This window comes from Cyprinus carpio, unplaced genomic scaffold (assembly GCF_018340385.1).
Source record: "Cyprinus carpio isolate SPL01 unplaced genomic scaffold, ASM1834038v1 S000006809, whole genome shotgun sequence".
Lineage (NCBI taxonomy): Eukaryota > Metazoa > Chordata > Actinopteri > Cypriniformes > Cyprinidae > Cyprinus > Cyprinus carpio.
The window spans coordinates 1,547,827-1,553,826 of NW_024879395.1; the positions used below are offsets into that span (position 1 = coordinate 1,547,827).

General features: G+C 38.4%; 1 pseudogene; it reads right to left on the reverse strand.

Moving 5' to 3' along the window:
* LOC122144958 overlaps positions 1 to 5,711 on the reverse strand; it is a 100,052-nt pseudogene extending 94,341 nt beyond the window's left edge.
* Positions 5,712 to 6,000: the final 289 nt, after the last annotated feature.

Here is a 6,000-nt window from a genome sequence, read left to right on the forward strand (position 1 = left end):
GAAAAGAGGACTTTGGATCACTGGGCAACAGTCCCAGTTCTTCTTCTCCTTAGCTCAGGTAAGACGCCTCTGACGTTGTCCTGTGGTTCAGCAAATACCTTGACATGTCTCTGTGTGGTGGCTCTTGATGCCTTGACCCCCTGCCTCAGTTCATTCCTTGTGAAGTTCACTCAAATTCTTGAATCTATTTTGCTTGACAATCCTCATAAGGCTGCGGTTCTCTCGGTTGGTTATGCATCTTTTTTCCCACACTTTTTCCTTCCACTCAACTTTCTGTAAACATGCTTGGATACAGCACTCTGTAACCAGCCAGCTTCTTTGGCAATGAATGTTTGTGGCTTACCCTCCTTGTGAAGGGTGTCAATGATTGTCTTCTGGGTGTCAGACTGTCAGATCAGCAGTCATCCCCATGATTTTGTGGCCTAGTGAACCAAACTGAGAGACCATTTTGAAGGTTCAGGAAACCATTGGCAGGGGTTTTGAGTTGATTAGCTGATTGGCATGTCACCCTATTCTAATTTGTTGAGATAGTGAAATGGTGTTTTTTTTTTTTTTTTTTTTTTTTTTTTTTGTTAAATGTGAGTCAAAACCATTCAAATTAAACTACTTCAGTCTGTGTGCATTGAATTTATTTAATACATGAGTTTCCAAAATTTGAGTTGAATTACTGAAATAAATGAACTTTTTTCATGACATTCTAGTTTATTGAGTGCACCTGTAGGTGCAATTTTAGTACCGGACTGCCTTTTTTCGAGAACCAAAATAGCTCCTACTCCGGAGCAGGGTCTAACCAGTACAAGTGGTATTAAGTATGACGTAGGTATACATTGATTGGCCAGACACGTTCGAAAATGCCCTCACCCGCCATGATTTAAAACGCTGTGTAACATACTGTAAACATTGTGTCAACTAATTGCGCAAGTATGACGAACAGTGAAAAATATACGGATGCTGAAGTGCAGGCACTTGTAGCAAATGTAGGACTGCCAGTTGTCGTTGAAGATTCTTAGTCCTCCTTTCCGTTCTTTCAATCGCTTTACGTACACGTCAACATTCTATGTCCATTATTGTGAAACCTGCGAGACATAATAAAAACACAGCTCCGATCACAGCGTCCCTCCTGTTATTACCGTTATTCTTCTTTGTTTTCGTTGTTGAACGCCACGCACAAACGACATCGCTGTCATAAATGGTACTGGGAAATAGTTCACACAAAATTGTATCAGTACTTGTAGTACTGTACATTTAGTTCTGGAACTAAAGCGGTGCAAAAGGCCCTATTGTATTAAGGGGCCCAAAGTGTGGCAAGAAAATATTTCCCACAGCACTGCACCACCACCACTCCAGCCTGAACAACTGAAACAAGGCTGGATGGATCCATGCTTTCATGTTGCTCACACCATATTCTGACGCTAACATCTGAACGTTTCAACAGAAATTGGGACTCTTCACACCAGACAACCTTTACCAATCTTCTACTGGAAGATCAGGTTGCTGTTGCCTTTCTATGAGCTTGAACCAGTTTGGCCATTCTCCTCTGACATCTGACATCAATAAACTGCAACAGAACTGCCAGTCACTGGACATGTTCTGCTTTTTTTAATCATGAAAATCCTAGAAGATCAGCAGTTTCTAAAATGCTCAGACCTGTCTGGCACCAACAACTATGCCACCTTAGTCACTTAAATTACCTTTCTTCTCCATTCCGATGCTCAGTTTGAATTACAGCATATAGTTTTGACCATGTCTACATGGCAAAATTTATTGAGTTGCTGCTATTGTTTGGCTGATTAGATATTTACGTTAATGTCACCTCCTCCAAGCAATCTCTTCTACACTTTTTCATGCACTCACACACATCATCAACACATCTCTCCTCACAGGCACCTTCCCCACTGCATTCAAGCAGGCTCAAATAACCTCACTGCTCAAAAAACCTACATTAACACTTTGCTTACAGATAGCTGCAGACCTGTCTCTCTCCTTCCATTCATAGTGAAAACCCTTGAAAGAGTTGTTTTCAACCAGGTATCATTGTTTCTTTCTCAGAACAACAAACTGGATGCTCAACCTGGCAAAGACTGAGCTTCTTGGTTTCCTTGCCACTCCAACTCTACAGTATGATTTCTCCATCCAGCAAGGCTCTTCTTCAATTTCCCCATCAACTTCGGTCAGAAAATCTTGGTGTAACCTTTGATGAACAGCTGACCTTCAAAGACCACATTGCAAAGACTGCTCGATCTTGCAGGGTTTGCATTGCACATCATCAGAAAGATCAGGCCCTTTCTAAGGGAGCATGCTGCACAACTTATTGTCCAGGCCCTTGTCATTTCTAGGCTGGACTATTGCAATGCTCTTCTGGCTGGACTTCCATCAAACACAATCAGACCTCTACATATGATTCAGAATGCAGCGGAACTTGCTACCGGTTTGCGGGTTGCATCAAGTTCAAGACATTGATGCTTACATATAGAACAGCCACAGGCTCAGCACCTGCCTACTTCCACTCACTATTACAAATCTCCATCCCCTCCAGAATCTGAGATCCGTTAGTGAGCGACACCTGGTGGTACCATCACAGGGAGGCTCAAAATCAATTTCCAGACCATTCTCGTCCACCATTCCTGGCTGCTGGAATGATCTTCCCACCCCTATCCGGATTGTTGAATCCCTGACAATTTTCAAGCGACAGTTGAAAACTCATCTCTTTTGAAACTACTTGGCTTCATCGTAAAAAAAAAAATATATATATATATCTTTATTTATTCCTTCTTTTTCTAGCTTGTATTTGAACAATGTCTAAAACTTGGTATAACAAGCACTTCCTGTGTATGTTTGCCTCTTTAAGAAGAATCGCTTTATGTATCCCCCAATTGCAAGTTGCTTTGGATAAAAGCGTCTGCAAAATGACTAAATGTAAATGTCTAAATGTTGAACAGGTGTGCCTAGTATAGTATTGCCCTACAGTATGGTTGAAACAATCATATTACTTTAAGGTGTTTCTTTAAAAGACATTTATACAATAGTACTATTCTAGAAGTAATATGTTTGTCTTTTGTAAATAGCTTGTTTTAATAAACATTATTAATTTACTGTATTACATGAAATGCTGGTTTGAAACCAAGTCCATTTGGAATAAATCTTCAAAATGGTCTGACTGAAAATATGCAGGTTTTTTTTTTTTCTTCAGAAAACAACAGTTAACAACATATATTTGTCTTTGGAGCAGCTGCCTGATTGCCATCTCTGACACACAAAATTGATGAGATGACAGAAGCAGTATGCCTGACCAAAATGTTGGTGACAGTCATTCTTATGTAAACATATAAGCATGTTAACATTACTGGGTTCAGCCAGAAGTATTGTGGTTATGTTTACATATCCGACAACATGTAGATATTGCAATTACCAGCTGATGGAGAAATGTACTCACTTGAGTATCTTCAGCTCACACACAGGATTCTTCAGTCCCTCACAGATCTCTTTGACTCCTGAGTCCAGCAGACGGCTATTGTTCAGGTCCATCTCTTTCAGGATGGTTTTTGAGGAGAGAACAGTAGCTAGAATTGAACTTTTCTCTGTCAGCTCACAATTATTCAGCCTGAACACAAAAACAGCATTATTTATTACAAATCAGATCAGCAGGTCTTCATATCTGCTCCAAATATAACTGGAAGTCCTGTGTAATGACTAAACAGATATGTTCTAATGTATAAATCATGTTCACTCACATAATTTTCTCCAGTTTGCTATGAGTGTCCATCAAAAGAGCAGAGAGTTTCTCCCCATCCAGGTCTCCTAATTTATCTTTACTCAGATCCAGTTCTTTTAGTACTAATGGATTTACACCCAGCACTTCAGTAAGATACTCACACGCTTCCTGTGCAGCGGGACATTTCATAAACCTAAAGAAAGTAGAAGAACTTAGATTAGATAGTCATGCTGTAATTTGATGTCATTTGCAGCTCTCATCCTCCTTATGGGTCCAATGTAGTATTGGTATCATAGTTATGATAACTGCCTCCAGTTAATCTGAGAAAATGTAAGAAACTTAAGTTCCAGACTCATGAAATTCAGTCATTTACTGGTACTGAATTTAAGTTCTACTTTGTGTCATTTTAAACCATAATTTAATTATCCATTTGTCTCATCTACATAGTTGCACAGCTGTGACTTCATGTCTGTGGCTTCTTTGAAATATTTGAAGACAATTATCACCTGATGGTCTTTAATTTACAGCATCCACCCTGCTGTAAATCAATGAGCCCCTCCACTCCTGATTGTCCGGGATCATTTCCTCTAAGATCCAGCTCTGTCAGGTGTGAATTTGACTTCAGAGATGAAGTCAAAGTTTTATATCCTTCTTCAGTAATACAACAATCTGAAAGTCTATATATAAAAAAAGATTGATTTAATGATATCACCTGTTTTTATTTACATTTCTAAATATTTCATATAAAATTTAATGTTGTAAGCTGTCAAAAAAACAAAACAAATTAAAATTACAATTATTCTCCATAGTCATCTACATTTTTTATCATTTGATATACCAAAAAGACATTTTGTAATGTGTTCTGTATCTTTGTGATTTTGTGAACTTAGATGGTAATTTTCCTCTGTCCCTGTTTTGTGTGTTCCCCCTCATTACTTCCTGATTGTTTGCACCTGTGTCTTGTTAGTCTAATGCTGTGTTCGAGCCATGTCGTAATTCCGAGATGAGAACACGTGACAATCTACTCTGAATTATGTGTTTCTATGGCAAACTATCAACAGTAAAGCCCTCATGTGCTCCTGAACTCGTAATTACAACTTGTAAACTCGGAATGTTCTGAGAGTTACGACTTGGACCAGTGACAGCTGTACCACATGTCCACCAGGTTCATTTTGGTGCTACTTAGGCACTACCTCTGAGTCCAGGAACATGGAAAGACATGAAAGGTGCGTCATGCAGACATGTACATAAATGAAAATACATACTTCAGTTTCTCTAATCTGCATTGTGTATTTTCCAACAGAGGACAGATTTTCTCAATTCCAGTGTTTCCTAGTTTATTTCCACTCAGATCCAGCTCTATCAGGTTTGAAGGATTTGAAATAAATGCTGAAGTCAGAGCAACACAACCTTCTTCTGTAATACAGTTATTATTCACCCTACAGAGAAAGAAAACAAAGACAGGAAACAGTATTCAGTTTATCTCATAACCTTCTTTAATGAACAACAACAGTTTTAAAACAAAAGAAGTGAAAATAACATCAAAATAATGTTGTATTCAATACTCACATCAGTGTGTTGAGTTTACAGTGTTTATCCTGCAGTAGAGCAGCAATCTGATCCATTTGTTTGTCTCCTAGCTTCTGTTCACTCAAATTTAATTTTCTCAGGAGTAATGGGTTTTTACCCACAATTCCAGTCACAAACTGACAGGCTTCATCTGCAGCAGGACCCAAAAACCTGCAGAATGGAAGATGAAGCAGGATTAAATTCAGTTTCATACTAAACTTGGTATGACAGAAACATCTAGAAATTACTGCTTAAAACCTATATTAAAACTTATAATACAAATCACCATTAACAACAGATTACTGTATTAGTGAAATATGTTTTCTTTAAAAAAAAAAATCCTTCATGTGATTTATTTTATATTATTTCATCACATCTCACCTCAGCTTCAGCTGACAGTTTGGATCCTGTAGTAAATCACTGAGCTGCTTCACTCCTGATGGTCCAGGATCATTTCCTGTGAGATCCAGCTCTATCAAGTGTGAAGGGTTTGATCTCAGAGCTGAAGCCAGAGCTTTATAACCTTCTTCAGTGATACTGCAGTCTGAAAGACTGGGGTTGGAATGTAAATGTAACATTCAGATTAACTGATTATTCTAGAAATGTTCTGAACAATCTAAATGCATTAAAGGAAACATTTTGTGAGACCAAAAAAAAAGTTCCAGAAACCAAAAAAGAGAACCTTTAGTATGTCAGGCATCAACTTACCTGAGTTTCTC